At 34.4% G+C, this 12,147-nt stretch overlaps 1 long non-coding RNA gene across 1 annotated transcript; it reads right to left on the bottom strand.

Annotated features, from left to right (window-relative positions):
• Positions 1-2,192: 2,192 nt before the first annotated feature.
• On the bottom strand, positions 2,193-11,826 carry LOC129528324 (uncharacterized). Its single transcript, XR_008673564.1, has 3 exons — positions 11,760-11,826; positions 5,993-6,091; positions 2,193-5,901 (listed from the first exon to the last, which is right to left on the bottom strand). It is a non-coding gene; the product is annotated as an uncharacterized lncRNA (long non-coding RNA).
• Between the last annotated feature and the right edge of the window lie 321 nt (positions 11,827-12,147).

A 12,147-nucleotide genomic window follows, 5' to 3' on the forward strand; every position in this document is an offset into this window, starting at 1 on the left:
AGCTGTCAGGGTACAGTTTCAGCTATTATGCTATAGCATCGCTACAATCAATTTCAAATCACAAATAATTAAAAACAAAGGTCAGATCATCATGTCTGGGGACATTTTTTAGTAGTCAAAAAGTATTTTTGAGCTTTCCTTATTAAAAAAATTCAGAAAATCAAGGAAAAATTAAAATGTTTAGGAATCCTTTCATGAATTTCAAGTCTTTCCAGTACACGGAATTTAAAGTAATCTGTAATTGAATATCTGAGTGACTAGATGCATAGCAGACACATAGCAGTCATCGTCTCTGGAGGAGGGAGGAGACACCTCGTTGACTCCATAGCCTACTTCCACACCAGACAATTCAGGACTAGGATGGCACACCAGCTGAAACCACCAAATCAATACGCATCCAGCGACTTTGAAAACTTGTGTTCCTTTGAGTCTCATGCAGTCTATGTATACTATCACTCTTTCTCATTTCTCTATTATATTCATCTCAATTATCATATCACTCAAACATATGGATTGAAGACCTTTGTAAAATATCTGTCATCATCTTGAAAGATTTCATCACTGATGTGGCACACACACTTAGAATACTGAATCTAAGAACATTTGGTCTTTGCTCATCGAGGACTTTCTGGTTCTGAAAACATTCCCTGCCAAATAGTGGGTGTAAAGTAAGCACATAGTAAAATGTTGTCAATTAATCAATTAATATGTGATCAAGACTTCTGCTTCTCTTTTAGGGTCATACATAGCCTACTGTCATTTCAAACTGCTCAACCTTATACACCAAAATGTTATTTGTTTGTTTCTTTCATTTAGCTTTCTGGCACCATTTCTTGCCAGGGTTATTTTCTCAAGCATTGCCTGATACACATGCCAGATCTTTGAACCTTCATAGACATCTTTCACTTTTGTATTTCTCTGTTTTTAAAAATTTATGTTTCTTCCTAATCTCATTTCATTCAGAATTCAGCCTTTGATCTAAAAAAAAGGAAGAAAATTAGCAAAATATTTAAATGCTTTTCTTCTGCGGCAACCACTCAGCAAAGAGCCAGACCCAGCTATAATCTTTAAATCTATAATCTAAGTAGATTGAACCATAAGCTGGTTCAATATATGATAATGAATCATTATGTGTTGTCTCTCTCACTTAATGGCACTGCCCCGTCAGCTAAACCTCCAAGAAAACAGGAATCTTGTTTCGGGGCATGTTATATAACATTTCTGAAAATCTTTTCCCTTGAAGCGCATGTTTTCATTCTTGTAGTTCTGAAAATCAGTTCTTAATAGAACCAGCCAAGTAATCTAAAACACGAAGCTAACCATGCCATTTTCCTTAAACACACACACACACACACACACACACACACACACACACACACACACCTCTAACTTGTCACTGTCTTGTACAGGATAAATGGCAAACTACTCAACATGTTATATGAATCCCTTTGGACCCCTACCTACTTCCCCGGAATCAACTCTAGCCATTTTCTGCCTGCAGTTTGTACATCTTCTAGTTGTAGTCCAGACACCTCACAACATTTGGTGTGTTTGTTGCTAGGATGACCATCCTATCCACTCTTCTCTCATATTCATCTTGAGGTTTCCTATTACTCTATAAAATGAATGTGAGTGTTCTCCAGGAAGTCTGGCCAGGTTTCTCTCCTTCTCCAGGTTCCGTCTGCATTTCAAAGGCTCTATGCTTTTACAGTTTTAGTTTTTTCAGAAAGTTAGTTCATGTTTCTTTTTCCATTAGAATTGAATGAGAATCTATCTTATACAGTTCTGTAAATGCAGAATTTCACACACTACTCACCATTTAGTACAGTTCTGATAAAAGTAATCACTAACTCAGTTTACCAAGGTAAATAAGTAACATAAATACCTCATTCACAAAGTTCAATTAGTCATCACATTGTATCCATTCTATTTTTTAAAAGCAATTTTTCAAACTCTGCATTTTCTTCTCCATGCCCTCATGTAACTATACTAATACATAATCTCAAAATATTTTATCTGAAAAACTACAAATTCAATTCATTCTCTCATTTTTATAATATTAGCAATTAAACTGAATCACATTACATGGTATAAATTTTCTAAAACATTTTAATGATTCTCAAGTCTTTCCTAGATTTGGTCAAATACACTAATTACATTTTAAATATATCTTTTTTTCTATCCTGATATGGTTTGGCTGTGTCCCCGCCCAAGTCTCACCTTGTTGTGGCAGGGACCTGGTGGGAGGTAACTGAATCATGGGGGTGGGTCTTTCATGTGCTGTTCTTATGATAGTGAGTAAGTCTCATGAGATCTGATGGTTTTATAAAGGGGAGTTCCCCTACACAAGCTCTCTTGCCTGCCGCCATGTAAGATGTGACTTTGCTCCTCGTTCACCTTCCACCATGACTGTGAGGCCTCCCCAGCCATGTGGAACTGTGAGTCCATTAAACCTATTTCCTTTTAAATTACCCAGTCTCAGGTACATCTTTATTAACAGCGTGAGAAAGGACTAATACATATCCCTTGTGCAATTCCCTAGTCCCCTCCTTTGTGAATCTTCTTGTTCACTTTCTATGGCTATCATGTTAAACAGAAGGTTTGTCAATTCCTCTTTGTGGATATGCCTTCATGCATGTTATTCCCTTTGACTGGATTATGCTACAAAATTGCCATGACACTTTAGAGAACCACTCAATCCTCAAAGTCCAATAAAACATTTCTGTCATCAAGAAGACAACTATCAATTTATTTATTTCTTCTTCGTATTCCGCTTAGGCCTTGTTAACATTCCCACAGTTATGGTACCACAGGGAAGGCCAAAGATTTGTCTCCCTATTAATCTGTGAGCTCCCGGAAGGCAGTGAGCCTGTGTTGTCTTTAAGACCTAACATGGTCTGACAGAAACGGTATGCACTCAATATAGATGGGATTATACTGAATGGTGTAGTCAGGGTTCTCCAGAGAAACAGAGTTGACAGGATATATACATAGAGACATATATAGGAGGGGATTTATTAGGGGAACTGCCCCATAGCATGATGGAAGCTGAGAAGTCCCACATTAGGTCGTCTACAAACTGGAGACAAAGAAGCCAGGAGTGTGGCTGAGTCCAACTCCAAAGGCTTCAGAACTAAGGGAGCAGATGGAATTAAAGGCTGAAGGCTTGAGAGAGTGGAGCTGGGTTGGGAGCAGTTGGTCCCTGGAGAGAGACCTGGAATCCAAAATCTGGAGAACCTGAGGTTCTGATATCCAAGGGCTAGGAGAAGAAGGGTGTTCTGGCTCCAGAAGAAAGATAAAAAGAGTTCACTTTCCTGGAGTGAGGTGATATCTTACTGTGGTTTTGATTTCTTCGATGATTAGAGATGTTTAGCATTTTTTATATACGTGTTGGCCATTTGTATGTCTTCTTTTTAGAAAAGTCTATTCATATCTTTTGCCATTTTTAATCAAATTATTATTTTTCTTGCTATAAAGGTGATTATGTTCTTTATATATTTTGGCTATTATTCCCTTGTCAAGTGAGTAGTTTGCAAATATCTTCTCCCATGCTGTGGGTTGTCTCTTCACTTTGTTGATTATTTGCTGTACAGAAGTTTTTCAGCTTGATGGAATCCCATTTGTCCATTTTTGCTTTGGGTGCCTGGTGCTTCTGAGGTTTTACTCAAGAAACTTTTGTCATCTCGCCCCAGTTTAAAATGTCTTTTATCAAAAAGACAGGCAATAATGGATGCTGGTGAGAATGTGGAGGAAGAGGAGACTTCAGATGCTGTTGGTGGGAACGTAAACACAAAATAGTTGGTGTACCACCACAGTAGTACAGTCACTATGAAGGACAGTATGGACGTTCCTCAAAAAACTAAAAATAGAACTAGTATATAACCCAGCAATCCCACTGCTGGGCATATACCCAAAACAAAGAAAATTGGTATATCAAAAAAAATCTGCCCTCCTCTGTTTATTTCAGCACTATTCACAATAGCCAGGATATGGGATCAACTTAAGCGTCCATCAACAGACGAATGGATAAAGAGAATGTAGTATATATACACAAAGGAATAATATTCAGCCATAAAAGTTAAGAAAATCTGTCATTTGCAACAACATTGAGGAACTGGAGGACATTATGTTAAGTGAAATAAGCCAGGCACAGAAAGACAAATGTCACATGTTTTCGTTCACTTGTGTGAGCTAAATAACTTTATCTCATGGAGACAGAGCTTAGAGTGATGGTTACAAGAGCCTGGGAAGGGTAGTGAGGAGGTGGAGACAATATAGAGCGATTGTTAACAGGCATGAAAATACAGTTAGTAGCACAACAGAGTGACTACAGTCATCAACGATTTATTATATATTTCAAAATAAGTAGAGGAATGGAATTAGAATGTTCCAAATTCAAAGAAATGATAAATGCTTGAGGTGATGGATACCCCAATTACCCTGATTTGATCATTACACATTATATGCTTGTATTAAAATATTACGTGTACTCCATAAATATGTGCAACTGTTGTTTATCAGTGTATCAGTAAAAAAGAATTCACTCTTCCTTCTTTTTTTTTTTTTTGTTCCATCCAGGTTCCCATCCAATCACATGGCACCAGCCCACATTGAGAGCAGTTCTTCTCCACTCAGACTACTAGCTTCCCCACTGAGATCACCTCCAGAAATATCTTCACAGACACGCCCAGGGCAGTTTAATCATTCTAATCAAATGCCAAACCAACAAAGTTTCCCTTTCAGCAAATGATGAACAGGCTCACTGCCTGCTGAAACATTTAGAATAACTATTGCAATAATTGAGAATAAATGATATTTTACCAGTTATCTGTGTATCCCTTAATCCAGTCGAGTTGACATCAGAATCAACGACCACACTGAACTAACTTGCATTTTTGGAAATTGCACTGTGGAATCTTACTGGATGCCTGAGAAAATGACAAGTCCTTCTTTCTTTTACTTAATGCAAAATTCTATCTTAGAATTTACCACATTGCTTTCACTAATTATTCATCCCTCAAGCTCAAGCACAGCGGCCTTGATCTATTCACACGTATCAGAGTGCTTTGCACATATTCAAAACTTAATAGTCATTTATGAACTGACTGATTGAATAAATGAATAACTAAATGAATGAATAAAATTGAGTAAATTTAGCCAAAGAGAAAATAACTACGCAATGATATGTATGGGTTCAAACCAACTAAAGTATTATACATTCATTACCATTTCCTGAACTAGCAAGAAAATCTTATTTTATGCAGCCAGATAAGGAACTATTTAATAATTTTTAGTAACTTTCCAATGTTGGAACAAACAAATTAGAATTTTTTTTCTCCTAACCAATTTTATAATTTATTTTTAGCTTAAAACCTAAAGTTGAAGATTTGGAAAATAACAAATATGATTTGATAATATATTCTTTATACTTTATAATACCTTAAAAACGTTATATAAGCTCTTTCAATAGTGCCTAAGAATATCAATAAAAGTAAATGCACATGAAATTCCTAGTTTAATGGGTAGAGATAACACTTGATATGTATGTATTAGAATCTATGGACCTCCTATTCCCCGACCACCCTCACGTTACAAGGGAACTCCAATTCTGTCCCTCACACTCTTCAGTAAGCTGTACATGAGGACTGAGATATTGAACAAATTGATCCAGTACCTTAATCAAGTAACTATATGATTGGCACGTTACCAAGAAATGAAAATATAGTTGAGTTGGAACAAAACAGAACAGAAATAACATCTTAGAAATTGGACGTGAAGATTTACAAAGTGAGTATCCGCAATAAATGTAAGACAGAAAGCACCAATGGGGACAGCTGCGGGAGTCAACAGGTCACGTCCAGGAGGAGCAGTGAGACTGTTCATCAAGAGCAAATGTTCCTCCTGCAATGAAATTGATATAAGAGGCATAATAAGATGAGAAACAAACATATTTGTTTTTTAACAGCTATATATTGAGAAATAGTGCACATACCATACAATTCAACCATTTGAAGTGTTCAATGCAATGTTTTTAGTAAATTCAGAGGTAGGTGTATTATCATCAAAATTAATGCTAGAATAGGATTTCCACCTGCAACAACAACAACAAAAAAAACTATGTAACTTATATGTATCAACCCCTCTTCCCACCCCTAACCCGAGCTCACCATGGCATCCATCCCTAAGCAACCACAAATCTACTTCCTGTCTTTATAGATTTGCCTATGCTGGATGTTTCATATGAATGGGACCATAGAATTATTGTTTTAGTTCCATTTGACAGGTCAAAACATACATACACACATAAACATGAGAAAGAAGTTGAGTAAGTTTCTGAATGTCACAAAGCTTTTAACAGTGTCAGGATTTGAATGCAGGCAACTTGACTCCAGATTTATGGCATCATTTGTTACAGCAGATGCTGAAATATCATCGCTGTAACTATGTGTCAAGAAGAGATGAGCAGGGGTTTAGACCAACTGAGTATATCTAACAATGGTAAATTGGAGGATACGTTATTTGTACATTTAATTAGCTTTTTTCCCCAAACTTTTGACCCATCTGATAAGCTTTGATTTTATTAGTTATACAACTAATATCAATAATGCACAATTAGTCTTTTTTCCTTCAGGAATTGTAGCCTTCTATACAACCCATTATACAAGATGGTGAGTAAAATCAAAGCATTAGCTAGGAGTGTAGAAATTTCCAAAGAAAGAAAAAAAATCAAAGAAACTAAGTTGGAATTAAAAATCAATGTTAAAGTTAACATAATAATTTAAAGCATTTTAGAGTTACATTAGGTAAGTGTTTGGAATGTTAGGATGTTTTAGTCTTATGAATAAAGAATTGATAAAATATACACCAAATTTAAGCTGATCCTTTTTCAGAATGAGAATTATCAGAGATTAAGTATGCAACCACTCTAAAAACAAAATGTGAAAATGCTAATATTTGCTCCCTGTGGCAGTTATTGCTAATTTTCTCCAATGTCCATTTTTCCTTTTCTTAATATTTGTAATAAAATCTCAATAAAGTTAGAGACTACATTTTGTAGGCTTCTTTGCAGCTAGATGTACACATGACATGAAAAACCATAATCTGTGACTTCCACAGAGCACTGCCATTTCAACGAGAGACTGGAAGCAAATTCTACTCTTTTTGATTGTGAGATAAAGTTAAAATGCTCATGAATAACTTGGGTTAGACACTATTTTGGGAGTTGAATGACTTGTGTTTTCTCTATGATCTCAAATGAAAGGATATTTTTTAAAAAATATAATCAATAAATTCTGAAATTTAACATCAAAAATTTGAATACTTTCTTCAGAAAGAAAAAAATATATGTAATCCAGCATTCTGTGTAATACAGTGATCTATTTATAAATTTATTCAAATATTATATATATATGTACATATATATATATATGTATTTCCCAAAATTTGAAGATGTGATGCAAAAGGGGAGCTTATAGAAGGGCAAACAATTTCCACAACTGCAATCCAACAATTGAAAAATAAAGTAATAATATCTTACAATGTGTAGTTAAGCAGAGGAAAACACTCTTGTCCTAATGAGAGAGTTGAGTAAATCTCTACACAGGGGTAACATTTGAGATAACACTAAACAAACAAACAAAAATAATGGAAAATTGCCAGATGACTAAGTGGGGGAGGGAATATCCAGAGGCAGAGAATAACATGTTTCTAGATGATGAAGCTTGGAAGAGCGTAGTGAGTTTGGGAAGTCTCATGGTTTTTTGTTGTTATGGAATCATAACAAGGAAGATGCAAAGTACTAGCAGATGAACAAAATTACAGACTCTCTATAATTACATAATTATAGTGTATATAGTTATACAGTATGTATAATGTATGTACATGGTGTGTATATAATATAGATATTGATAGTGTATATATCAATTATACATATATAGAGTGATCCTTAGATTACCACTGTGAGAATTTAGAAACATAACTATACTTCTAAATATACACGGCATTAAAGTTATATTTCTAAATTTTTACATTTAGTTACATTTCTAAAATTATATTTAGTTATATTTCTAAAATTATATTTCTAAATTTTCATATATAATTATAGTGATCCTTAGATTATATACAGTGATCCTTAGTTATATAACTATATAATTATAGCTATCCTTAGTTATATTTTATATTTAGTTTATTTCTAAAATTGCATTTCTAAATTTTTATATATAATTATAGTGATCCTTAGGTGACCATTGCAAGAATTTAGAAATACTAAATTGTAAGACAGATGGCTTTTAGAAAAGGAGTTTCTAAAACATGTCATGAGACCTGGTGAGATACAAAAATCTTTCAGTCGATAGAGTGTGGGAAATGTAAATAAGGCGTTCCAGATATTCTTTGAAGTTGACAGTAACATCCTCTAAGCATGACAACAAAAGGTAGGATTGTCACTGACTGTTGGGACTTTTATTATATCCATTTAACAAACAATAATTTATCTGAGGCAACATATGCTCCAATCAGCAATTTAAATATCTATAAATGAAAGCTATGTGTGGAATGTACTTAGAAACTAAAGACATATTGCTAAAAAGTCAGCAAGATACAGTAACCATTATAGAAAATATAAAGATGGACTAAACACATTTCTTTTGTGTGTACAAACAACTAAAACACGGTCCATTATATTATAAATATAAATCAAAATGAATCAACTGATACAGGAAGTCTATGGAGAGAGAAATCCCAACTAATTGGGAAAAGCCAATCGGTTTTGTGCAAGATTCTGTGCAAGACATGGAATACTGGATTAAACAGAACTAAATTAAAATAAATAAGCAAAGACTTAATGGAGACAGTAGTTTTACAGTGAAGAGATGAAAACAGAAAACGCACATTCCAGAAAGAGGGTTTATTATGTGCAGAAAGTGAAGGTGCACAGAGAGGGAAGAGTGGATACAGTCTGACAGGTGATTGGATACACAGAGCACAGTGTGGATGATGTGGCTGGAAGAGCTCAAAGAGGAGGCACAGGGAGGTTCTATTCAAACCAGTGTTGCTAATCACGTTAATTAAGGACATACAGAATCATATGCAATCAAGAGGAGTTTGATTCCCCCTCTAGAATCTCGACTTAGTTACATTCTATAAATCTCATCAATTTTAATTTGTTGAGGTTCATACCAGATAATCATGAACAGAATCATTTTTGGCATCAACTACTGTCCATTTTCTAAAATTAAAGTCAAAAGAGTAGTTAACTGAGGTTCAACCAACTTGTGCGATACTTATAAAATCGTCTCACTGGAAAATTATTTTTATCTAAACAAGTTTCAAAATAACTAGGATTCATCTAAGTAAGGAAATCAATCAGTCATCTTTGATTCATCGAAGTACACGATTCATGTCTTAACCATAGTTGAATATTAATAAGTATATGTAAAAAATGCTAAAACAAATTATTGTGATAGGTTCATATAATGAAACAATATTTGTGTCTTGTCTTGTTTTTCTTCATATTTTCTTAATGACCTGGTTAAGAAAAATGAGCTTCTTATTTTATCTTAGAAATTTTAAACCTCCTAATGGATAGAAAGAAAAATGTGTGTTAAAAATATGATTTTTTCAGTGGTAAGTGTATTTATTTTTCTTTAAAATTAGATCACTGAAGGATCTATAAAGCAGATGGTAACAGGCATTACTATCATTAATTTCTGTCTAGAAAAATGCAGGGGGTAAATTATTTTTAGATAACTTGAAATGTTTCCTTTCCCTCAAAAACTATTTCTGTGGAACATGTTTGCTTATGGAAATTTCTGGATTAAGTAAAACACAGTTATGTGTTTATATATTTATATGTATATAACCATTGGACTGGTCTTGGTGTCAAAAAGTGAAAATTTACATAGTAAAGAGATATGCTTTTGTAATGTGAAAGTAAGGGTGATGATTTACGACTTCCAGACTTACCCATGATTTTTCCTAAGGTGACCCAGGTTCTAAGGGGGAATGCTGTTCCTCTGTTACTCATGCTAACCATCAACTTAAAAACAAACTAAAAATGTACTGAAAAAAAGTGGTGCCAAAGGACCAAGAATAGAAACGTTTTTATCAGATTTCAAAAATGCACAAGGAATCATCTTGGAATATATTGAATATTAAACTTGACACAGAACCATCTAATTCATTTCCATTCCAATTATTCTAGAATAGTCTTGAAATAACTGACTTCAAAGCATTAAAAATCTGAAAAAAGAATCACTGAACATCAATCTTGGATAACTATAAATAAGTCATAAATTAACTATTTTTAAAAAAATGTTAAATTTATATATTGCAGATTAGGAAATCAGCAGTTCTACAGTATGTTCTAATATATTATTTTATCAAGATATTTGGAGGTGAAAAGAGCAAGATGTGTACCCACAAAGAGAAGTAAAACACTCTGTCTTCCCCACTGGATGCTTCAATATGTAGAATCCATGGACCGTACTTTCTGCATAGCCACGCTCCATTTGTAAGAGAACAAATGATCTGAGCCCACCAGAGCAGTAATTTTTTCTATGCATATTCAAAGACTAGAAATTCAAGAATTCAGCAACACTAGGGTAAAAACAAATCAAGTGGCAGCACAAATATATCTTGAGATGAATAAAAAAGTCTCAGAAATACATGGAATACAGAAGTAGACATTTCTAGCAGTTAATATGTTCCATCTGCACTTAGAGCTGTAGATCCAATCTACTTCCTTTTCATAGTCACGGAACCAAAAACCAAGCAAGATTTGCATTCTGGCAAGATGTGGCCCTGATATTTACCAGCACAGTTAGGACATAGCCATCTATATCAATATACATCTATTTCTAAGAGAAAAAAAAAACTGTCAGTAACAACTGAATATTTTCATAATAACAGTAACAATAATAATGATAAACTACTCATTGAAAACAATTAAAATTATTTCTTAAATTACGTCTCCAGATCTCATTCTCACTGAAACAATTTCATAATCGTACACATCAACAGCGATGCTAATCCATCCCCTAGTGCATTGGAACAGTCAGTGCTAACGTCCTTAGATTTTCAGTGTAACTCCATGTGCCTTGTAGCAATCTTTTGGCAGTGTAATATACTTATATAACATGTATTTAGAGTCTGAGGACAGCACATTTCCATTGCCAAACTTAATCATTACTGCTGGGGCTGTTTTCCTTATTTATTTTTACTTTCTACATTTTGCTTTTCAGTTTGAACAACAGAATTCTATTCCCTATGGTGATCGTTATCAATCTGCAAGGGCATGAAGTGATCTAGCCAAAGAAGAACAGTGTCATCAGTACCTGTGATGTCATTTGGGGTTATGTTGAAGGGAATTAGGACTTCCACACATGTTTTCAAAGAAATATGAACTCACAGATATATTTTTAAAAAACAAATGAAAATGCTTATTATCCATTCAGCAATTTAGAAGCAATCATACTCTGCGGTAAAAAGCTTATTAGTTTTCATTATAAAGAAATCATTATTTGAAAATCACTTAGCCTAAAAAGTAATTTCCCCTGACAGTGATTTGTTTAGGATTTCTAAATAGCATTGATTTAGCCACCTTCTTTATAGGAATATTTGACTTTCACAGAAAGACTTACTTAGTTGTAGATATAGAATGTTGCTAAAATATGAAACTATATTAGCTCGTTTTCGCATTGCTGATAAAGTCATATCCAAGTCTGGGCAATTTACATAACAAAGAGGTTTAATGGACTCACAGTTCCACGTGGCTGAGGAGGCCTCACTATCATGGTGGATGGTAAAAGGCACATCTCACATGGTGGCAGCAAGAGGGAGAATGAGACCCAAGCAAAATGGGTTTCCCCTTAAACCATCAGATATCGTGAGACTTATTCACTACCATGAGAACAGTATGGGGGAAACTACCGCATGATTTAATTATCTCCCACCAAGTCCCTCCCACAACATGTGGGAATTATGGGAGTACAATTTAAGATGAGAATTAGGCGGGGCCACAGAGCCAAACCATATCATTCCAACTTGACCCCTCCCAAATCTCATGCCCTCATATTTCAAAACACAATCATGCCTTCCCAACAGTCCTTCAAAGTCTTAACTCATTTCAGCATTAACTCAAAAGTCCAT

The sequence above is a fragment of the Gorilla gorilla genome, chromosome 17, assembly GCF_029281585.2.
Source record: "Gorilla gorilla gorilla isolate KB3781 chromosome 17, NHGRI_mGorGor1-v2.1_pri, whole genome shotgun sequence".
NCBI classification, from domain to species: domain Eukaryota; kingdom Metazoa; phylum Chordata; class Mammalia; order Primates; family Hominidae; genus Gorilla; species Gorilla gorilla.